The 22,973-nt window shown below is 43.3% G+C and overlaps 19 non-coding genes across 19 annotated transcripts; all 19 read left to right on the plus strand.

Moving 5' to 3' along the window:
- Positions 1–255: 255 nt before the first annotated feature.
- LOC142507376 (5S ribosomal RNA) lies at positions 256–376 on the plus strand. Its single transcript, XR_012805636.1, has one exon. It is a non-coding gene; the product is annotated as a 5S ribosomal RNA (ribosomal RNA).
- Positions 377–1,433: 1,057 nt separating this feature from the next.
- LOC142515216 (5S ribosomal RNA) lies at positions 1,434–1,554 on the plus strand. Its single transcript, XR_012811071.1, has one exon. It is a non-coding gene; the product is annotated as a 5S ribosomal RNA (ribosomal RNA).
- Positions 1,555–2,239: 685 nt separating this feature from the next.
- On the plus strand, positions 2,240–2,358 carry LOC142508960 (5S ribosomal RNA). Its single transcript, XR_012807155.1, has one exon. It is a non-coding gene; the product is annotated as a 5S ribosomal RNA (ribosomal RNA).
- Positions 2,359–3,042: 684 nt separating this feature from the next.
- On the plus strand, positions 3,043–3,161 carry LOC142510821 (5S ribosomal RNA). Its single transcript, XR_012808683.1, has one exon. It is a non-coding gene; the product is annotated as a 5S ribosomal RNA (ribosomal RNA).
- Positions 3,162–3,844: 683 nt separating this feature from the next.
- Positions 3,845–3,964, plus strand: LOC142514295 (5S ribosomal RNA). Its single transcript, XR_012810195.1, has one exon. It is a non-coding gene; the product is annotated as a 5S ribosomal RNA (ribosomal RNA).
- A 683-nt stretch (positions 3,965–4,647) lies between these two features.
- Positions 4,648–4,767, plus strand: LOC142513163 (5S ribosomal RNA). The gene has a single exon (XR_012809124.1). It is a non-coding gene; the product is annotated as a 5S ribosomal RNA (ribosomal RNA).
- Positions 4,768–5,450: 683 nt separating this feature from the next.
- On the plus strand, positions 5,451–5,570 carry LOC142513164 (5S ribosomal RNA). The gene has a single exon (XR_012809125.1). It is a non-coding gene; the product is annotated as a 5S ribosomal RNA (ribosomal RNA).
- A 683-nt stretch (positions 5,571–6,253) lies between these two features.
- Positions 6,254–6,373, plus strand: LOC142513165 (5S ribosomal RNA). Its single transcript, XR_012809126.1, has one exon. It is a non-coding gene; the product is annotated as a 5S ribosomal RNA (ribosomal RNA).
- A 683-nt stretch (positions 6,374–7,056) lies between these two features.
- LOC142513845 (5S ribosomal RNA) lies at positions 7,057–7,176 on the plus strand. The gene has a single exon (XR_012809770.1). It is a non-coding gene; the product is annotated as a 5S ribosomal RNA (ribosomal RNA).
- A 684-nt stretch (positions 7,177–7,860) lies between these two features.
- LOC142510935 (5S ribosomal RNA) lies at positions 7,861–7,979 on the plus strand. Its single transcript, XR_012808694.1, has one exon. It is a non-coding gene; the product is annotated as a 5S ribosomal RNA (ribosomal RNA).
- A 682-nt stretch (positions 7,980–8,661) lies between these two features.
- LOC142513166 (5S ribosomal RNA) lies at positions 8,662–8,781 on the plus strand. Its single transcript, XR_012809127.1, has one exon. It is a non-coding gene; the product is annotated as a 5S ribosomal RNA (ribosomal RNA).
- Positions 8,782–9,464: 683 nt separating this feature from the next.
- On the plus strand, positions 9,465–9,582 carry LOC142508343 (5S ribosomal RNA). Its single transcript, XR_012806562.1, has one exon. It is a non-coding gene; the product is annotated as a 5S ribosomal RNA (ribosomal RNA).
- Positions 9,583–10,268: 686 nt separating this feature from the next.
- Positions 10,269–10,389, plus strand: LOC142514433 (5S ribosomal RNA). The gene has a single exon (XR_012810326.1). It is a non-coding gene; the product is annotated as a 5S ribosomal RNA (ribosomal RNA).
- A 682-nt stretch (positions 10,390–11,071) lies between these two features.
- On the plus strand, positions 11,072–11,191 carry LOC142513167 (5S ribosomal RNA). Its single transcript, XR_012809128.1, has one exon. It is a non-coding gene; the product is annotated as a 5S ribosomal RNA (ribosomal RNA).
- Positions 11,192–11,874: 683 nt separating this feature from the next.
- Positions 11,875–11,995, plus strand: LOC142514434 (5S ribosomal RNA). Its single transcript, XR_012810327.1, has one exon. It is a non-coding gene; the product is annotated as a 5S ribosomal RNA (ribosomal RNA).
- Positions 11,996–12,676: 681 nt separating this feature from the next.
- Positions 12,677–12,794, plus strand: LOC142516643 (5S ribosomal RNA). The gene has a single exon (XR_012812428.1). It is a non-coding gene; the product is annotated as a 5S ribosomal RNA (ribosomal RNA).
- A 683-nt stretch (positions 12,795–13,477) lies between these two features.
- On the plus strand, positions 13,478–13,596 carry LOC142517494 (5S ribosomal RNA). Its single transcript, XR_012813238.1, has one exon. It is a non-coding gene; the product is annotated as a 5S ribosomal RNA (ribosomal RNA).
- A 683-nt stretch (positions 13,597–14,279) lies between these two features.
- On the plus strand, positions 14,280–14,398 carry LOC142506515 (5S ribosomal RNA). Its single transcript, XR_012804804.1, has one exon. It is a non-coding gene; the product is annotated as a 5S ribosomal RNA (ribosomal RNA).
- A 683-nt stretch (positions 14,399–15,081) lies between these two features.
- Positions 15,082–15,200, plus strand: LOC142517495 (5S ribosomal RNA). Its single transcript, XR_012813239.1, has one exon. It is a non-coding gene; the product is annotated as a 5S ribosomal RNA (ribosomal RNA).
- Positions 15,201–22,973: the final 7,773 nt, after the last annotated feature.

A 22,973-nucleotide genomic window follows, 5' to 3' on the forward strand; every position in this document is an offset into this window, starting at 1 on the left:
GAAGGGTATGACGCAGATTACTCCGGAGACGAATAACTCATTAAAAACAATTATTTCGACTGTTTTATCCATAATTTACGTAAACGGTCGCGACACGAGGTCTTCCCAGGGAGGTCACCCATCCTAGCTCTGCCATCGCGCCAGAACGCTTAACTTCATGGTTATGATTGGGCGAGAGCAGTGCCACGTGTTGTCCATCGCCGCCCGCTCCACACGTACTCGAGGGATATAAGAATAAACATCCCACTCAATGTCGAGTGCGATCATACCAGCACTAATGCACCGGATCCCATCAGAACTCCGAAGTTAAGCGTGCTTGGGCGAAAGCGCAGTACTAGGATCGGTGACCACCTGGGAAGTCCTCGTGTTGCACCCCTTTTCGTGTTTTTCTATTTTTGATTACTTGTTGACGGACGATTTTCTGCTCAAATCATCTGAATCTCGATCGGGACCAAATAAGACATGTGAAATCAGCGTAGCTCGGGTACTGCCTGATTTGGACAAAATTGTAGGCTAATTTTATTGTAAACGGGCAAACGGACGAGACTCATTACTCCGCAAAGTGCTCGCGAGATTTTAGCTAAATTTCTTCTCTAAGACCCTCTAAGTTGCGATTTACAACTTCTGTTAATGTTTCGTTTCCTCAAAAAATCCGTTTAGGAAGTTCGAAATTCGATTCCGGATCCATTTTATCGTATCCCAGGAATAATAATAGCTTTACATTCATAGAAGTCCTCGTGTTGCACCCCTTTTCGTGTTTTTCTATTTTTGATTACTTGTTGACAGACGATTTTCGGCTCAAATCATCTGAATCTCGATCGGGACCAGATAAGACATGTGAAATGAAAGTAGCTCGGGCACTACCGGATTTGGACAAAATTGTAGGCTAATTTGATTGTAAACGGGCAAACGGACGAGACTCATTACTACGCAATGAGCTGACGAGATTTTATCCGAATTTCTTCTCTAAGACCCTCTAATTTGCGATTTACCGCTTCTGTTAAGCTTTCGTTTCCTCGAGAAATCCGCTTAGGAAGTTCGAAATTCGATTCCGGTTCCATTTTATCGTATCCCAGGCATAATAACAGCTTTACATTCGTTATTTCCTTCTTCTTATTTTTTTTTCTATTTTCTGGGAACATTTATCGATTTTTGTTGTCGTGAGCCGGTTTTGGGCGGAAGGGTATGACGCAGATTACTCCGGAGACGGTGAACTCATTAAAAACAATTATTTCGACTGTTTTATCCATAATTTACGTAAACGGTCGCGACACGAGGTCTTCCCAGGGAGGTCACCCATCCTAGCTCTGCCATCGCGCCAGAACGCTTAACTTCATGGTTATGATTGGGCGAGAGCAGTGCCGCGTGTTGTCCATCGCCGCCCGCTCCACACGTACACGAGGGATATAAGAATAAACATCCCACTCAATGTCGGGTGCGATCATACCAGCACTAATGCATCGGATCCCATCAGAACTCCGAAGTTAAGCGTGCTTGGGCGAAAGTGCAGTACTAGGATGGGTGACCCCCTGGGAAGTCCTCGTGTTGCACCCCTTTTCGTGTTTTTCTATTTTTGATTACTTGTTGACAGACGATTTTCGGCTCAAATCATCTGAATCTCGATCGGGACCAGATAAGACATGTGAAATGAAAGTAGCTCGGGCACTGCCGGATTTGGACAAAATTGTAGGCTAATTTGATTGTAAACGGGCAAACGGACGAGACTCATTACTACGCAATGAGCTTGACGAGATTTTATCCGAATTCCTTCTCTAAGACCCTCTAATTTGCGATTTACCGCTTCTGTTAAGCTTTCGTTTCCTCGAGAAATCCGCTTAGAAAGTTCGAAATTCGATTCGGGTTCCACTTTATCGTATCCCAAGCTTAATAATAGCTTTACATTCGTTATTTCCTTCTTCTTATTTTTTTTTCTATTTTCTGGGAACATTTATTCGATTTTTGTTGTCGTGAGTCGGTTCTGTGTGGAAGGGTATGACGCATATTACTCCGGAGACGGTCAACTCATTAAAAACAATATTTCGACTGTTTTATCCATAATTTACGTAAGCGGTCGCGACACGAGGTCTTCCCAGTGAGGTCACCCATCCTAGCTCTGCCATCGCGCCAGAACGCTTAACTTCATGGTTATGATTGGGCGAGAGCAGTGCCGCGTGTTGTCCATCGCCGCCCGCTCCACACGTACTCGAGGGATATAAGAATAAACATCCCACTCAATGTCGGGTGCGATCATACCAGCACTAATGCACCGGATCCCATCAGAACTCCGAAGTTAAGCATGCTTGGGCGAGAGCAGTACTAGGATGGGTGACCCCCTGGGAAGTCCTCGTGTTGCACCCCTTTTCGTGTTTTTCTATTTCTGATTACTTGTTGACAGACGAGTTTCGGCTCAAATCATCTGAATCTCGATCGGGACCAGATAAGACATGTGAAATGAAAGTAGCTCGGGCACTGCCGGATTTGGACAAAATTGTAGGCTAATTTGATTGTAAACGGGCAAACGGACGAGACTCATTACTACGCAATGAGCTGACGAGATTTTAGCCGAATTCCTTCTCTAAGACCCTCTAATTTGCGATTTACCGCTTCTGTTAAGCTTTCGTTTCCTCGAGAAATCCGCCTAGGAAGTTCGAAATTCGATTCCGGTTCCATTTTATCGTATCCCAGGCATAATAATAGCTTTACATTCGTTATTTCCTTCTTCTTATTTTTTTTTCTATTTTCTGGGAACATTTATCGATTTTTGTTGTCGTGAGCCGGTTCTGTGCGGAAGGGTATGACGCAGATTACTCTGGAGACGGTTAACTCATTAAAAACAATTATTTCGACTGTTTTATCCATAATTTACGTAAACGGTCGCGACACGAGGTCTTCCAAGGGAGGTCACCCATCCTAGCTCTGCCATCGCGCCAGAACGCTTAACTTCATGGTTATGATTGGGCGAGAGCAGTGCCGCGTGTTGTCCATCGCCGCCCGCTCCACACGTACTCGAGGGATATAAGAATAAACATCCCACTCAATGTCGGGTGCGATCATACCAGCACTAATGCACCGGATCCCATCAGAACTCCGAAGTTAAGCGTGCTTGGGCGAGAGCAGTACTAGGATGGGTGACCCCCTGGGAAGTCCTCGTGTTGCACCCCTTTTCGTGTTTTTCTATTTTTGATTACTTGTTGACAGACGATTTTCGGCTCAAATCATCTGAATCTCGATCGGGACCAGATAAGACATGTGAAATGAAAGTAGCTCGGGCACTGCCGGATTTGGACAAAATTGTAGGCTAATTTGATTGTAAACGGGCAAACGGACGAGACTCATTACTACGCAATGATCTGACGAGATTTTAGCCGAATTCCTTCTCTAAGACCCTCTAATTTGCGATTTACCGCTTCTGTTAAGCTTTCGTTTCCTCGAGAAATCCGCTTAGGAAGTTCGAAATTCGATTCCGGTTCCATTTTATCGTATCCCAGGCATAATAATAGCTTTACATTCGTTATTTCCTTCTTCTTATTTTTTTTCTATTTTCTGGGAACATTTATCGATTTTTGTTGTCGTGAGCCGGTTCTGTGTGGAAGGGTATGACGCAGATTACTCCGGAGACGGTTAACTCATTAAAATTAATTATTTCGACTATTTTATCCATAATTTACGTAAACGGTCGCGACACGAGGTCTTCCCAGGGAGGTCACCCATCCTAGCTCTGCCATCGCGCCAGAACGCTTAACTTCATGGTTATGATTGGGCGAGAGCAGTGCCGCGTGTTGTCCATCGCCGCCCGCTCCACACGTACTCGAGGGATATAAGAATAAACATCCCACTCAATGTCGGGTGCGATCATACCAGCACTAATGCACCGGATCCCATCAGAACTTCGAAGTTAAGCGTGCTTGGGCGAGAGGCAGTACTAGGATGGGTGACCCCCTGGGAAGTCCTCGTGTTGCACCCTTTTCGTGTTTTTCTATTTCTGATTACTTGTTGACAGACGAGTTTCGGCTCAAATCATCTGAATCTCGATCGGGACCAGATAAGACATGTGAAATGAAAGTAGCTCGGGCACTGCCGGATTTGGACAAAATTGTAGGCTAATTTGATTGTAAACGGGCAAACGGACGAGACTCATTACTACGCAATGAGCTGACGAGATTTTAGCCGAATTCCTTCTCTAAGACCCTCTAATTTGCGATTTACCGCTTCTGTTAAGCTTTCGTTTCCTCGAGAAATCCGCTTAGGAAGTTCGAAATTCGATTCTGGTTCCATTTTATCGTATCCCAGGCATAATAATAGCTTTACATTCGTTATTTCCTTCTTCTTATTTTTTTTTCTATTTTCTGGGAACATTTATCGATTTTTGTTGTCGTGAGCCGGTTCTGTGCGGAAGGGTATGACGCAGATTACTCCGGAGACGGTTAACTCATTAAAAACAATTATTTCGACTGTTTTATCCATAATTTACGTAAACGGTCGCGACACGAGGTCTTCCCAGGGAGGTCACCCATCCTAGCTCTGCCATCGCGCCAGAACGCTTAACTTCATGGTTATGATTGGGCGAGAGCAGTGCCGCGTGTTGTCCATCGCCGCCCGCTCCACACGTACTCGAGGGATATAAGAATAAACATCCCACTCAATGTCGGGTGCGATCATACCAGCACTAATGCACCGGATCCCATCAGAACTCCGAAGTTAAGCGTGCTTGGGCGAAGAGCAGTACTAGGATGGGTGACCCCCTGGGAAGTCCTCGTGTTGCACCCCTTTTCGTGTTTTTCTATTTTTGATTACTTGTTGACAGACGATTTTCGGCTCAAATCATCTGAATCTCGATCGGGACCAGATAAGACATGTGAAATGAAAGTAGCTCGGGCACTGCCGGATTTGGACAAAATTGTAGGCTAATTTGATTGTAAACGGGCAAACGGACGAGACTCATTACTACGCAATGAGCTGACGAGATTTTAGCCGAATTCCTTCTCTAAGACCCTCTAATTTGCGATTTACCGCTTCTGTTAAGCTTTCGTTTCCTCGAGAAATCCGCTTAGGAAGTTCGAAATTCGATTCCGGTTCCATTTTATCGTATCCAAGGCATAATAATAGCTTTACATTCGTTATTTCCTTCTTCTTATTTTTTTTCTATTTTCTGGGAACATTTATCGATTTTTGTTGTCGTGAGCCGGTTCTGTGCGGAAGGGTATGACGCAGATTACTCCGGAGACGGTTAACTCATTAAAAACAATTATTTCGACTGTTTTATCCATAATTTACGTAAACGGTCGCGACACGAGGTCTTCCCAGGGAGGTCACCCATCCTAGCTCTGCCATCGCGCCAGAACGCTTAACTTCATGGTTATGATTGGGCGAGAGCAGTGCCGCGTGTTGTCCATCGCCGCCCGCTCCACACGTACTCGAGGGATATAAGAATAAACATCCCACTCAATGTCGGGTGCGATCATACCAGCACTAATGCACCGGATCCCATCAGAACTCCGAAGTTAAGCGTGCTTGGGCGAAGAGCAGTACTAGGATGGGTGACCCCCTGGGAAGTCCTCGTGTTGCACCCCTTTTCGTGTTTTTCTATTTTTGATTACTTGTTGACAGACGAGTTTTCGGCTCAAATCATCTGAATCTCGATCGGGACCAGATAAGACATGTGAAATGAAAGTAGCTCGGGCACTGCCGGATTTGGACAAAATTGTAGGCTAATTTGATTGTAAACGGGCAAACGGACGAGACTCATTACTACGCAATGAGCTGACGAGATTTTAGCCGAATTCCTTCTCTAAGACCCTCTAATTTGCGATTTACCGCTTCTGTTAAGCTTTCGTTTCTCGAGAAATCCGCTTAGGAAGTTCGAAATTCGATTCCGGTTCCATTTTATCGTATCCGAGGCATAATAATAGCTTTACATTCGTTATTTCCTTCTTCTTATTTTTTTTCTATTTTCTGGGAACATTTATCGATTTTTGTTGTCGTGAGCCGGTTCTGTGCGGAAGGGTATGACGCAGATTACTCCGGAGACGGTGAACTCATTAAAAACAATTATTTCGACTGTTTTATCCATAATTTACGTAAACGGTCGCGACACGAGGTCTTCCCAGGGAGGTCACCCATCCTAGCTCTGCCATCGCGCCAGAACGCTTAACTTCATGGTTATGATTGGGCGAGAGCAGTGCCGCGTGTTGTCCATCGCCGCCCGCTCCACACGTACTCGAGGGATATAAGAATAAACATCCCACTCAATGTCGGGTGCGATCATACCAGCACTAATGCACCGGATCCCATCAGAACTCCGAAGTTAAGCGTGCTTGGGCGAAGAGCAGTACTAGGATGGGTGACCCCCTGGGAAGTCCTCGTGTTGCACCCCTTTTCGTGTTTTTCTATTTTTGATTACTTGTTGACAGACGAGTTTCGGCTCAAATCATCTGAATCTCGATCGGGACCAGATAAGACATGTGAAATGAAAGTAGCTCGGGCACTGCCGGATTTGGACAAAATTGTAGGCTAATTTGATTGTAAACGGGCAAACGGACGAGACTCATTACTACGCAATGAGCTGACGAGATTTTAGCCGAATTCCTTCTCTAAGACCCTCTAATTTGCGATTTACCGCTTCTGTTAAGCTTTCGTTTCCTCGAGAAATCCGCTTAGGAAGTTCGAAATTCGATTCCGGTTCCATTTTATCGTATCCGAGGCATAATAATAGCTTTACATTCGTTATTTCCTTCTTCTTATTTTTTTTCTATTTTCTGGGAACATTTATCGATTTTTGTTGTCGTGAGCCGGTTCTGTGCGGAAGGGTATGACGCAGATTACTCCGGAGACGGTGAACTCATTAAAAACAATTATTTCGACTGTTTTATCCATAATTTACGTAAACGGTCGCGACACGAGGTCTTCCCAGGGAGGTCACCCATCCTAGCTCTGCCATCGCGCCAGAACGCTTAACTTCATGGTTATGATTGGGCGAGAGCAGTGCCGCGTGTTGTCCATCGCCGCCCGCTCCACACGTACTCGAGGGATATAAGAATAAACATCCCACTCAATGTCGGGTGCGATCATACCAGCACTAATGCACCGGATCCCATCAGAACTCCGAAGTTAAGCGTGCTTGGGCGAAAGGCAGTACTAGGATGGGTGACCCCCTGGGAAGTCCTCGTGTTGCACCCCTTTTCGTGTTTTTCTATTTTTGATTACTTGTTGACAGACGATTTTCGGCTCAAATCATCTGAATCTCGATCGGGACCAGATAAGACATGTGAAATGAAAGTAGCTCGGGCACTGCCGGATTTGGACAAAATTGTAGGCTAATTTGATTGTAAACGGGCAAACGGACGAGACTCATTACTACGCAATGAGCTGACGAGATTTTAGCCGAATTCCTTCTCTAAGACCCTCTAATTTGCGATTTACCGCTTCTGTTAAGCTTTCGTTTCCTCGAGAAATCCGCTTAGGAAGTTCGAAATTCGATTCGGTTCCATTTTATCGTATCCCAAGCATAATAATAGCTTTACATTCGTTATTTCCTTCTTCTTATTTTTTTTTCTATTTTCTGGGAACATTTATTCGATTTTTGTTGTCGTGAGCCGGTTCTGTGCGGAAGGGTATGACGCAGATTACTCCGGAGACGGTTAACTCATTAAAAACAATTATTTCGACTGTTTTATCCATAATTTACGTAAACGGTCGCGACACGAGGTCTTCCCAGGGAGGTCACCCATCCTAGCTCTGCCATCGCGCCAGAACGCTTAACTTCATGGTTATGATTGGGCGAGAGCAGTGCCGCGTGTTGTCCATCGCCGCCCGCTCCACACGTACTCGAGGGATATAAGAATAAACATCCCACTCAATGTCGGGTGCGATCATACCAGCACTAATGCACCGGATCCCATCAGAACTCCGAAGTTAAGCGTGCTTGGGCGAGAGCAGTACTAGGATGGGTGACCCCCTGGGAAGTCCTCGTGTTGCACCCCTTTTCGTGTTTTTCTATTTTTGATTACTTGTTGACAGACGATTTTCGGCTCAAATCATCTGAATCTCGATCGGGACCAGATAAGACATGTGAAATGAAAGTAGCTCGGGCACTGCCGGATTTGGACAAAATTGTAGGCTAATTTGATTGTAAACGGGCAAACGGACGAGACTCATTACTACGCAATGAGCTGACGAGATTTTAGCCGAATTCCTTCTCTAAGACCCTCTAATTTGCGATTTACCGCTTCTGTTAAGCTTTCGTTTCCTCGAGAAATCCGCTAGGAAGTTCGAAATTCGATTCCGGTTCCATTTTATCGTATCCCAGGCATAATAATAGCTTTACATTCGTTATTTCCTTCTTCTTATTTTTTTTCTATTTTCTGGGAACATTTATCGATTTTTGTTGTCGTGAGCCGGTTCTGTGCGGAAGGGTATGACGCAGATTACTCCGGAGACGGTTAACTCATTAAAAACAATTATTTCGACTGTTTTATCCATAATTTACGTAAACGGTCGCGACACGAGGTCTTCCCAGGGAGGTCACCCATCCTAGCTCTGCCATCGCGCCAGAACGCTTAACTTCATGGTTATGATTGGGCGAGAGCAGTGCCGCGTGTTGTCCATCGCCGCCCGCTCCACACGTACTCGAGGGATATAAGAATAAACATCCCACTCAATGTCGGGTGCGATCATACCAGCACTAATGCACCGGATCCCATCAGAACTCCGAAGTTAAGCGTGCTTGGGCGAAGAGCAGTACTAGGATGGGTGACCCCCTGGGAAGTCCTCGTGTTGCACCCCTTTTCGTGTTTTTCTATTTTGATTACTTGTTGACAGACGATTTTCGGCTCAAATCATCTGAATCTCGATCGGGACCAGATAAGACATGTGAAATGAAAGTAGCTCGGGCACTGCCGGATTTGGACAAAATTGTAGGCTAATTTGATTGTAAACGGGCAAACGGACGAGACTCATTACTACGCAATGAGCTGACGAGATTTTAGCCGAATTCCTTCTCTAAGACCCTCTAATTTGCGATTTACCGCTTCTGTTAAGCTTTCGTTTCCTCGAGAAATCCGCTTAGGAAGTTCGAAATTCGATTCCGGTTCCATTTTATCGTATCCCAAGCATAATAATAGCTTTACATTCGTTATTTCCTTCTTCTTATTTTTTTTTCTATTTTCTGGGAACATTTATCGATTTTTGTTGTCGTGAGCCGGTTCTGTGCGGAAGGGTATGACGCAGATTACTCCGGAGACGGTTAACTCATTAAAAACAATTATTTCGACTGTTTTATCCATAATTTACGTAAACGGTCGCGACACGAGGTCTTCCCAGGGAGGTCACCCATCCTAGCTCTGCCATCGCGCCAGAACGCTTAACTTCATGGTTATGATTGGGCGAGAGCAGTGCCGCGTGTTGTCCATCGCCGCCCGCTCCACACGTACTCGAGGGATATAAGAATAAACATCCCACTCAATGTCGGGTGCGATCATACCAGCACTAATGCACCGGATCCCATCAGAACTCCGAAGTTAAGGTGCTTGGGCGAGAGCAGTACTAGGATGGGCTAACCTCCTGGAAGTCCTCGTGTTGCACCCCTTTTCGTGTTTTTCTATTTTTGATTACTTGTTGACATACGATTTTCGGCTCAAATCATCTGAATCTCGATCGGGACCAGATAAGACATGTGAAATGAAAGTAGCTCGGGCACTGCCGGATTTGGACAAAATTGTAGGCTAATTTGATTGTAAACGGGCAAACGGACGAGACTCATTACTACGCAATGAGCTGACGAGATTTTAGCCGAATTCCTTCTCTAAGACCCTCTAATTTGCGATTTACCGCTTCTGTTCAAGCTTTCGTTTCCTCGAGAAATCCGCCTTAGGAAGTTCGAAATTCGATTCAGGTTCCATTTTATCGTATCCGAGGCATAATAATAGCTTTACATTCGTTATTTCCTTCTTCTTATTTTTTTTCTATTTTCTGGGAACATTTATCGATTTTTGTTGTCGTGAGCCGGTTCTGTGCGGAAGGGTATGACGCAGATTACTCCGGAGACGGTGAACTCATTAAAAACAATTATTTCGACTGTTTTATCCATAATTTACGTAAACGGTCGCGACTACGAGGTCTTCCCAGGGAGGTCACCCATCCTAGCTCTGCCATCGCGCCAGAACGCTTAACTTCATGGTTATGATTGGGCGAGAGCAGTGCCGCGTGTTGTCCATCGCCGCCCGCTCCACACGTACTCGAGGGATATAAGAATAAACATCCCACTCAATGTCGGGTGCGATCATACCAGCACTAATGCACCGGATCCCATCAGAACTCCGAAGTTAAGCGTGCTTGGGCGAAAGCGCAGTACTAGGATGGGTGACCCCCTGGGAAGTCCTCGTGTTGCACCCCTTTTCGTGTTTTTCTATTTTTGATTACTTGTTGACAGACGATTTTCGGCTCAAATCATCTGAATCTCGATCGGGACCAGATAAGACATGTTAAATGAAAGTAGCTCGGGCACTGCCGGATTTGAACAAAATTGTAGGCTAATTTGATTGTAAACGGGCAAACGGACGAGACTCATTACTACGCAATGAGCTGACGAGATTTTATCCGAATTCCTTCTCTAAGACCCTCTAATTTGCGATTTACCGCTTCTGTTAAGCTTTCGTTTCCTCGAGAAATCCGCTTAGGAAGTTCGAAATTCGATTCCGGTTCCATTTTATCGTATCCCAGGCATAATAATAGCTTTACATTCGTTATTTCTTCTTCTTATTTTTTTTCTATTTTCTGGGAACATTTATCGATTTTTGTTGTCGTGAGCCGGTTCTGTGCGGAAGGGTATGACGCAGATTACTCCGGAGACGGTGAACTCATTAAAAACAATTATTTCGACTGTTTTATCCATAATTTACGTAAACGGTCGCGACACGAGGTCTTCCCAGGGAGGTCACCCATCCTAGCTCTGCCATCGCGCCAGAACGCTTAACTTCATGGTTATGATTGGGCGAGAGCAGTGCCGCGTGTTGTCCATCGCCGCCCGCTCCACACGTACTCGAGGGATATAAGAATAAACATCCCACTCAATGTCGGGTGCGATCATACCAGCACTAATGCACCGGATCCCATCAGAACTCCGAAGTTAAGCGTGCTTGGGCGAAGAGCAGTACTAGGATGGGTGACCCCCTGGGAAGTCCTCGTGTTGCACCCCTTTTCGTGTTTTTCTATTTTTGATTACTTGTTGACAGACGATTTTCGGCTCAAATCATCTGAATCTCGATCGGGACCAGATAAGACATGTGAAATGAAAGTAGCTCGGGCACTGCCGGATTTGGACAAAATTGTAGGCTAATTTGATTGTAAACGGGCAAACGGACGAGACTCATTACTACGCAATGAGCTGACGAGATTTTAGCCGAATTCCTTCTCTAAGACCCTCTAATTTGCGATTTACCGCTTCTGTTCAGCTTTCGTTTTCTCGAGAAATCCGCTTAGGAAGTTCGAAATTCGATTCCGGTTCCATTTTATCGTATCCGAGGCATAATAATAGCTTTACATTCGTTATTTCCTTCTTCTTATTTTTTTTCTATTTTCTGGGAACATTTATCGATTTTTGTTGTCGTGAGCCGGTTCTGTGCGGAAGGGTATGACGCAGATTACTCCGGAGACGGTTAACTCATTAAAAACAATTATTTCGACTGTTTTATCCATAATTTACATAAACGGTCGCGATACGAGGTCTTCCCAGGGAGGTCACCCATCCTAGCTCTGCCATCGCGCCAGAACGCTTAACTTCATGGTTATGATTGGGCGAGAGCAGTGCCGCGTGTTGTCCATCGCCGCCCGCTCCACACGTACTCGAGGGATATAAGAATAAACATCCCACTCAATGTCGGGTGCGATCATACCAGCACTAATGCACCGGATCCCATCAGAACTCCGAAGTTAAGCGTGCTTGGGCGAAAGCGCAGTACTAGGATGGGTGACCCCCTGGGAAGTCCTCGTGTTGCACCCCTTTTCGTGTTTTTCTATTTTTGATTACTTGTTGACAGACGATTTTCGGCTCAAATCATCTGAATCTCGATCGGGACCAGATAAGACATGTGAAATGAAAGTAGCTCGGGCACTGCCGGATTTGGAACAAAATTGTAGGCTAATTTGATTGTAAACGGGCAAACGGACGAGACTCATTACTACGCAATGAGCTGACGAGATTTTATCCGAATTCCTTCTCTAAGACCCTCTAATTTGCGATTTACCGCTTCTGTTAAGCTTTCATTTCCTCGAGAAATCCGCTTAGAAAGTTTGAAATTCGATTCCGGTTCCATTTTATCGTATCCTAAGCCTAATAATAGCTTTACATTCGTTATTTCCTTTTCTTATTTTTTTCTATTTTCTGGGAACATTTATTCATTTTTGTTGTCGTGAGCCGGTTCTGTGTGGAAGGGTATGACGCAGATTACTCCGGAGACGGTTAACTCATTAAAAACAATATTTCGACTGTTTTATCCATAATTTACGTAAACGGTCGCGACACGAGGTTTTCCCAAGGAGGTCACCCATCCTAGCTCTGCCATCGCGCCAGAACGCTTAACTTCATGGTTATGCATGGGCGAGAGTAGTGCCACGTGTTGTCCATCGCCGCCCGCTCCACACGTACTCGAGGGATATAAGAATAAACATCCCACTCAATGTCGGGTGCGATCATACCAGCACTAATGCACCGGATCCCATCAGAACTCCGAAGTTAAGGTGCTTGGGCGAGAGCAGTACTAGGATGGCTAACCTCCTTGGAAGTCCTCGTGTTGCACCCCTTTTCGTGTTTTTCTATTTTTGATTACTTGTTGACATACGATTTTCGGCTCAAATCATCTGAATCTCGATCGGGACCAGATAAGACATGTGAAATGAAAGTAGCTCGGGCACTGCCGGATTTGGACAAAATTGTAGGCTAATTTGATTCTAAACGGGCAAACGGACGAGACTCATTACTACGCAATGAGCTGACGAGATTTTAGCCGAATTCCTTCTCTAAGACCCTCTAATTTGCGATTTACCGCTTCTGTTAAGCTTTCGTTTCCTCGAGAAATCCGCTTAGGAAGTTCGAAATTCGATTCTGGTTCCATTTTATCGTATCCTAAGAATAATAATAGCTTTACATTCGTTATTTCCTTCTTCTTATTTTTTTTTTTATTTTCTGGAACATTTATCGATTTTTGTTGTCGTGAGCCGGTTCTGTGCGGAAGGGTATGACGCAGATTACTCCGGAGACGGTCAACTCATTAAAAACAATTATTTCGATTGTTTTATCTATAATTTACGTAAACGGTAGCGACACGAGGTCTTCCCAGGGAGGTCACCCATTCTACCTCTGCCATCGAGCCAGAACGCTTAACTTCATGGTTATGATTGGGAGAGAGCAGTGCCGCGTGTTGTCCATCGCCGCCCGCTCCACACGTACTCGAGGGATATAAGAATAATCATCCCACTCAATGTCGGGTGCGATCATACCAGCACTAATGCACAGGATCCCATCAGAACTCCGAAGTCAAGCGTGCTTGGGCGAGAGCAGTACTAAGATGGGTGACCTCCTGGAAAGTCCTCGAGTTGTACCCCTTTTCGGGTTTTTCTATTTTTTATTACTTGTTGACAGACGATTTTCGGCTCAAATCATCTGAATCTCGATCGGGACCAGATAAGACATGTGAAATGAAAGTAGCTCGGGCACTGCCGGATTTGGACAAAATTGTAGGCTAATTTGATTGTAAACGAGCAAACGGACGAGACTCATTACTACGCAATGAGCTGACGAGATTTTAGACGAAATCCTTCTCTAAGACCCTCTAATTTGCGATTACCTCTTCTCTTAAGCTTTCATTTCCTCGAGAAATCCGCTTAGGAAGTTCGAAATTCGATTCCGGTTCCATTTTATCGTATCCGAGGCATAATAATAGCTTTACATTCGTTATTTCCTTCTTCTTATTTTTTTTTCTATTTTCTGGGAACATTTATCGATTTTTGTTGTCGTGAGCCGGTTCTGTGCGGAAGGGTATGACGCAGATTATTCCGGAGACGGTTAACTAATTTAAAACAATTATTTCGACTGTTTTATCCATAATTTACGTAAACGGTCGCGACACGAGGTCTTCCCAGGGAGGTCACCCATCCAAGCTCTGCCATCGCGCCAGAACGCTTAACTTCATGGTTATGATTGGGCGAGAGCAGTGCCGCGTGTTGTCCATCGCCGCCCGCTCCACACGTACTCGAGGGATATAAGAATAAACATCCCACTCAATGTCGGGTGCGATCTTACGAGCACCAATGCACCGGATCCCATCAGAACTCCGAAGTTAAGCGTGCTTGGGCGAGAGCAGTACTAGGATGGGTGACACCCTGAGAAGTCCTCGTGTTGCACCCTTTTTCGTGTTTTTCTATTTTTGATTACTTGTTGACAGACGATTTTTGGCTCAAATCATCTGAATCTCGATCGGGACCAGATAAGACATGTGAAAAGAAAGTAGCTCGGGCACTGTCGGATTTGGAAAAATTTGTAGGCTAATTTGTTTGTAAACGGGCCAACGGACGAGACTCATTACTACTCAATGAGCTGACGAGATTTTAGCCGAATTCCTTCTCTAAGACCCTCTAATTTGCGATTTACCGCTTCTGTTAAGCTTTCGTTTCCTCGAGAAATCCGCTTAAGAAGTTCGAAATTCAATTCCGGTTCCATTTTATCGTATCCCAGGCATAATAATAGCTTTACATTCGTTATTTCCTTCTTCTTATTTTTTTTCTATTTTCTGGGAACATTTATCGATTTTTGTTGTCGTGCGCCGGTTCTGTGCGGAAGGGTATGACGCAGATTACTCCGGAGTTGGTTAACTAATTAAAAACAATTATTTCGACTGTTTTATCCATAATTTACGTAAACGATCGCGACACGAGGACTTCCCAGGGAGGTCACCCATCCTACCTCTACCAACGCGCCAGAACGCTTAACTTCGTGGTTATGATTGGGCGAGAGCAGTGCCGCGTGTTGTCCATCGCCACCCGCTCCACACGTACTCGAGGGATATAAGAATAAACATCCCACTCAATGTCGGGTGCGATCATACCAGCACTAATGCACAGGATCCCATCAGAACTCCGAAGTCAAGCGTGCTTGGGCGAGAGCAGTACTAAGATGGGTGACCTCCTGGAAAGTCCTCGAGTTGTACCCCTTTTCGGGTTTTTCTATTTTTGATTACTTGTTGACAGACGATTTTCGGCTCAAATCATCTGAATCTCGATCGGGACCAGATAAGACATGTGAAATGAAAGTAGCTCGGGCACTGCCGGATTTGGACAAAATTGTAGGCTAATTTGATTGTAAACGGGCAAACGGACGAGACTCATTACTACGCAATGAGCTGACGAGATTTAAGCCGAATTCCTTCTCTAAGACCCTCTAATTTGCGATTTACCGCTTCTGTTAAGCTTTCATTTCATCGAGAAATCCGCTTAGGAAGTTCGAAATTCTATTCCGGTTCCATTTTATCGTATCCCAGGCATAATAATAGCTTTACATTCGTTATTTCCTTCTTCTTATTTTTTTTTCTATTTTCTGGGAACATTTATCGATTTTTGTTGTCGTGAGCCGGTTCTGTGCGGAAGGGCAGATTACTCCGGAGACGGTTAACTAATTTAAAACAATTATTTCGACTGTTTTATCGGAGGTTTACTTCAGAGTTTATCCGTTCCTGAGTGGAAATGGGATCACATTTCCATGGATTTCGTGACGAAGTTACCTCCATCATCCCGGGGTTGTGATGCGATTTGGGTTGTGATAGACAGATTAACCAAATCAGCGTGTTTTATTCCATACAAAATGACATACAGACACGATCAGATGGCCGAGATATATGTCCGAGAAGTAGTCAGATTGCATGGTGTGCCGAAGTCTATCGTATCAGATCGTGATCCACGATTCACTTCTCACTTTTGGCACAGTCTGCAGCAGGCTTTAGGTACGACATTGCACCTGAGCACTGCTTATCATCCCCAGACAGATGGACAGTCAGAGCGGAATATCCAAACTTTAGAGGACTTGTTGAGAGCTGTAGTGCTAGACTTTGGCACTAGTTGGCAAGATTCACTACCGTTGTGTGAATTCTCGTACAACAACAGCTATCAAACGAGCATAGAGATGGCACCGTTTGAAGCATTGTATGGCAAGAAGTGCAGATCTCCATTGTACTGGGATGATATATCTGAGGCACCAGAACTTGGGCCTGATATGATTCGTGATATGAATGAGAAAGTGAAAATAATCCAGAAAAAAATGAAGACGGCACAGGATAGACAGGCCAAGTATGCCAATATCAGACGTAGACCGTTAGTATTTGAACAGGGAGACAGAGTATTCTTGAAGATTTCACATTTCCGAGGCATTGTCAGATTTGGCAAACGCGGGAAGTTGTCTCCTAGATACATCGGTCCATATGAGATTCTTGAAAAGATTGGCGATTGAGCATATCGATTGGCTCTTCCTCCTTTTCTATCCGGGATACATGACGTCTTTCATGTATCGATGCTGCGTAGATACATGCCAGATTGTTCTCATGTCATTCGGCCTGACGAAGCTGAGCTGGATCAGACATTGAGTTATGTTGAACAACCGATACAGATTCTTGATCGGAAAGAAAAACAGCTCAGAACGAAGACTGTTCCACTAGTGAAAGTCCAGTGGAGTCGTCATGGCACTGAAGAAGCGACTTGGGAAACAGAGTCAGAGATGAGACAGAGATATCCCGAGTTATTTCTATGATGTGAATGTCCATTCCATTTTCGATTACATTGCCTCTTTTACTTGAAATATAAAATTTTCATGCCAAATAAAGTAGTGAACCAAAGTAATCCAAACATCATCAAATAGCTCCTAAGACCCGAGAATCCCACTCTAACTCGTATCTCCTCGCCTGGAGCTGGAATCTGGCATCCCAAGCCTCGCCTCACCTACCTTCAAGCACATGAAAACAAGAGGTAGCCGACGTGCCGGGGAGTATAAACCCAGTATGATACAAATAATAACATATGAAAATTTAATTTTCAAAATAGTTCATATAAATTCATAAAGATGCAACAACATGTAATGCATGAACATAAGCTTTGGGCTATCAATAAATATCAAGATCAAGTGAATCATCTGGTCATAGGGTACCCATGGAAAGAGAATCCCCCAGCAACATCCACCGACTCATCCGCTCGAGGTGGGGTGCTGTGTTCTACAATCCAAGGACTATGGTGCACCTATAGAGAGTGTTCAGGACATAGCAGCTACCTCCGCATAAACTATGCCAACTCAACTATAGCCCCATACGTCCAACAAATCAATAAATCAAGGCAACCTCCGCCATATCAAATCTGAATCGAAAAATGGCTCAATATGCAATGCAATGATGCATTTCTATCTCATCAAGTCAATATCATAATAAGCTCATCTCAAAAGATCAATCATCAACAAATCACAAAAAATTCATCAAGCCATCGAATTTTCAATTTAAAATAAAAATGATACTTTACCTCGTATGTTACCGACCGTAACATACCTTTCGAATATTACAAACAAGAGATCAAAATATATGGTTGAGAAGTCTTGAACCCTCGCTGTCTACTCGATTCTCTATCAACCAACTTAAAGTAAATAATCTTGAGCCAACCCAAGTCAATACTTCAACCGAATCTTCAATACATAAATCAAGAACTCGGATTACTTATCAACACATAGCAATATTCGTAAAAAATTCTTAATTAATTCGATACTTCTTCAAATAAAGATCTGTAAATTGGATATGTAAGAAAACTCAATGCCCAACAATTCTTCTTCATAAACTTTTGTCAAATAAAGTCATTTACTCAGTGGTTCATAATCTGAAACATAGAACATAAGTTTCGAAATTCTGCATCAGTACAAATCTGGCATAGTTTAGTATTTCGAGCATAAATCCCTCACTACTCAATCGAATCAAGCACATTTAATATCATTTCGAAGACAAGACAATGTTCTATAACTTTCATTTGAACATCAAATCCAGAATCCCGACCGATTAATACCAGATTTCTAATAAATAGAAGGCATGTACACAAACTCGGGATTCTAGACCAGGTTTAGTAAATATAGCATATCTCTTTCATTCTTCATAAAACTGAGTGATTCTTGAACCAATTCGAAGCTAACTCGATTGACTACAAGTTTGATGAAGACCATAACTCCAAAATCCAAACACAACTGTCCCATATACTCGAAATACAGAAGGTATAAAAACTGATCTTGCATAGAAACAAGAAACCATGCTTATATCCATTTTAAATTCACACCAACTCAAATACAACATCTTCAACATCTTAATATCTCAAATATCAATTCTAAACTTCAACTCATTTCCAAACTTGAATAAAAATCGGAAAAAACTTACATCCTTGTGAAGCCCGTGATGAGATTATCACAAATCTACCTTCATTTCATAATTTTCTTTAGCATATCTCCCATAAAATTAGAAAGAAGTTTGTAAATGGAGAGGAAATGGATGAGGGTTTGTGTGGAGGAGGAGGGAAATGATTGGTAGAGGTGAAACCACGACTTAGATATTGATTTTTCACGTCTGTAGCACCGCAGCGCCACTTTTCAGCGCCAAATTTGCGCAAAACTAGCACCTAGGCGCTACTATTCTAGTGCCGCAGCGCTTGAATAGTAACCCGATGAACAATATTTTTTTTTTTCCAAATTTTTTTTTTTAAAGTTCGGTCATTCAATGTGGGGACCCGGACGCTAATCATCTTTGGGATTTAATTATCAATTAAGATTAATAGGGTCTAAAAATTTTTCTTTAAAATACGGAAGGTAATGGAATCAATCTATTATACAAACCAGTATAATAATACAAATCTTGTACAACATGCTTCTAGTTCAAACTAATCTAAGGTTGAACTACTAAATTTCAAGTATTAAACCAAGTCTACATCCAAGTCCGAAAACACCACTCTAATCTCGATCTCTCATCATCTTCTTGACCCCGATCTTGTCCTACCTGTTGTCATGCACACATACAAACAAGACAACAGCCGGATACTCCGGTGAGAATAAATGTGAAGGGCCTAAAACTCCTTTCTTGAAAATTTGCGGAAAATTAAAAATTTTCTTTTTAAAAGAACTTAAATGGCCTCATTCATAAAATAACTGGTGAATCAAGTTCAATATTTCAAAATATTGCAGCAGAAGAAATTTAAAGTTTTGCCAACAACAACGATTTAAAAATATCCAACGACTGATAAATTGTTTGCGGAAAAAAAATAACAACTGCTGCTCTGAGGTCCTCGGGTGCCACTACTGCCGACCTAAGCTGGCTCACTGGTCCCCGCCCTCGGCCCTGGCCTCATCAGTACCTACAACAATCAAGTCTAGTGAGCCTAAAGACTCAGCATGCATATATCACAGGTAACGAGTAAAAATCTGAATTAAAATATGCATGAGTTAACATATCCTGTCCTGAGGCATACTGAAAATAATCTGTACTAAGCAATTATAATACGTGCATAACTGAACTGGAAATCACTGTAAAAATATTTGCTCCTTGGAGCCTGTACTGAAATATCTGGTAAAATTTTCTGTTGAGATTATGTTTTACGCCTGTGGCCACTACACTAAGCTGAACTGATCGGTAACTGGCTACCGGGGAGGCTGAAACTGAACTGAGCTGGCCGGTCACTGGCGACCGGGTGGTACCATACTGAACTGATCGGTCACTGACGACCGTATAAAATAACACTCCCACATAGTGAATGAACCACAAGCCATATCGCATAAATCTCAAAAATAATCATTTTCTATTTAATGCACGTAAAATAATTAACTGGCATAATGAAAATTCCTGTAATTTTACCAACTGGATTGGATTGGATCGTTCCAGGCTCGCTGCAACCTAACTGTGCCATGAAAATATGCAATAGCTTAAACATGACCAACTATGCAATTTACGTTCAAAAGATGCGACTATGACGCCTAATGACTTCGCATTTAATCATGACTCCGAGCCAACCTGAACCGACACTGAACCGACGTATAGCCATGATTAAAATACGCTGAAAAATCATAAAATAATGCTCCTAAAATGATAGGGTCGAAATCTAGGTGGAATGGAGGCCAAAACACGAAATGCTCTTTCGAGAGTCAATTTGGCACATTGCACCGTAAATTCTCGTACGACCTCAAAAATGATCCAAATGACAAACGGTCAAAAACATGACCTTCCCAACTCAATGAGGCACTGTTCAGTCCAAGGCCATGGGCTAAAAGCCAACCAAGAACTCGAACGAGCCTCTGAACCGACACAGCAACTTGCTGTAATTTTCCAGCAACTGCGCAACTACAAGACTTGCGTTGGTTTCGAGGCTATCGGCCATTAGGGAAGTGAACCACCAACCAGAGACTCTTACCAACATCCCAAGGAATGATTTGAACCATGGCTAAGGGCCCTAGGCCAGCCACAATCCGCATCACACCATAACTCAACCGAAAGGTCCAACCGAGAGCAACGTGCATGCGTGTGTAGTGTTTATGCTATGATCGATGTCTCGTGTCATTCCAATGGCCATTTGATTGACCATGGCACGATCTAGACATCTAGGAGCATGATATGAACCGTGGCTAAGGGCCATAGGCCAACCAAGATCCATACCAAGCAACCAAAAGAAACGAACCAAAAGCTGAACAAATGAAGAAGCCGAAGGGGTATAGGGGCTGTTGTGACGTTTTGATTAAAAACCGATGAACCATGGACCAAGACACCAAAAGGGAAACTTAGTCACGTCTTAGACATGCTAGGGAAGTGATCCAACCATGGCTATAGGCCCTTGGGGCAGCCAAGATCAGATCCTTCCTCCATGACAACAAACTGAATTTTTTCGAACAACATTTCTGCACCTATGGGAAGGTTGCTGTCATTCTGAATTTCCAGCAAGCATGGGGCTGGTTTGAATGGACCAACATGGTCCTAATGCATCCTACTACATGTCTAGGAGTCGCCTTGGGAGCCTGGAGTCGAACCAATCACCTGAAACTCACAAACCAAGAAAAACCTGAAGCTTGCCTAGGAAAAACGAAAATTCTGCATGTGTGGTTTCAAAATGTTTTGACTTGGATCTCGATTTTTACTTGAATAAACATGATCATGTACTGAAAAAATAAATGATAATATGACTTGATTGAGGTTTGAAAGAAATCTAGACATGCCTGGTTTCGTTTCGAAAGAAAACGAACGAAACAACGACGACGCGGCACGGAGGAGGTGGAGCGCTTCTCTTTTCTACCTTACCTTGCTCTCGATTTTTCTCTCTTCTTTTTGGCTAGGTACCTCACGATTTTTCTACTGAAAATGAGTGTGAATTCACTCTGAATTTTCGAAAAGGAGAGGGGGGGAAAAATGGTTATGAGGGGTGAGGAGAAGGGTGCACAATATAAGGAAGAATCAAGACCAAGTCCACTCCCCTTTGAATTTTAAATTTTCAATTGATATCAAATGAGTTGGTGGATGCTTCTAGGAGGTAGTGGCCGAAATTTCTCTTGTTCTAGACTAGGATATGTCCATTTATTTAATTAAATTGTGCTAACAAAAATCCTAGAATTATCCTACTAATTACATGCAAAGAATTGGTCAAAGTTGATGAGTTGGAAAATGAATCTTCTAGCACTAAAGGTGGCCGAAAAATGCATAATAAAATAAAGGGGAATGTTGATTATCTAGTCAACTAATAATCCTTGAAAGCCTTACTAATCCTTTAAATAATTTAGTGAGCTAACCCCTTAATTAAATAACTTAAATGAGTTCATTTCTTAATCACCTCAAATAATTAAATTAAATCCTCAAACCTCCCTTTCTAACTTAAATGAACTTGGTTGCTAGCTAAATTAACTTCTGGAAATATTTTTCGAATCTTAAATTCTATCTCAAAACTCCAACTCCGGTCCGGCCTCACTGAAATAACTGAAATGCTAAAAATCAAACTACTGAACTGAAATAATAAAATAATTAACTTCAAACAAATGCATTTAAAATAATCATGCAATGAAGTCAATTAAATTTAAAAATCTAGAATTATGCATGGCTTATACGTCTACTGATATACGGGTTCTACAATCCTTCCCCCCTTAAAATAAATTTCGTCCTCGAAATTAGAACTCACCGAATAACTCAGGGTATCGACTTCTCATCTCCGGCTCAGACTCCCACGTAGCTTCCTCCTCTGAATGGTTGAGCCATTTGACTTTGACTCGCTTAACCAACTTGTTCCGAAGTTTCTTCTCCTGTCTGTCTAGGATCTGCACGGGTCTCTCCTCATAAGATAAGTTCGGAGTAAGCTGCAACGGCTCTAAATTCAGCACATGCAAAGGATTTGCCATATACTTCCTCAGCATGGAGACGTGAAAGACATTGTGTACTCCGGCCAGATTCAACGGAAGAGCCACACGATACGCTAGCGTCCCAACTCTGTCAAGGATCTCAAACGGTCCAATGAATCTCGGACTGAGCTTCCCTTTCTTGCCAAATCTCATGACACCCTTCATAGGTGCCACTTTCACGAAGACATGATCGCCCACTGCAAACTCTAACTCTCTCCTCCGCTGATCGGCATAACTCTTCTGTCGACTCTGAGCAGTCCTCATTCTATCACGGATCTTGACTGCTACATCTGCTGCCTGCTGAACAATCTCTGGACCCAACTCTGCTCTCTCTCCTACTTCATCCCAATGAACAGGAGATCTACACTTGCGGCCATACAGCGCCTCATACGGAGCCATACCTATAGACGACTGGAAACTGTTGTTATAGGTGAACTCTACCAATGGTAAGTTCGACTCCCAACTCCCAGAGAAATCAATGACGCAAGCACGAAGAAGATCCTCTAAGATCTGAATAACTCGCTCCGACTGTCCATCTGTCTGCGGATGGAAACTGGCT

Source organism: Primulina tabacum, chromosome 10 (genome assembly GCF_025594145.1).
Source record: "Primulina tabacum isolate GXHZ01 chromosome 10, ASM2559414v2, whole genome shotgun sequence".
Taxonomy (NCBI): Eukaryota; Viridiplantae; Streptophyta; class Magnoliopsida; order Lamiales; family Gesneriaceae; genus Primulina; species Primulina tabacum.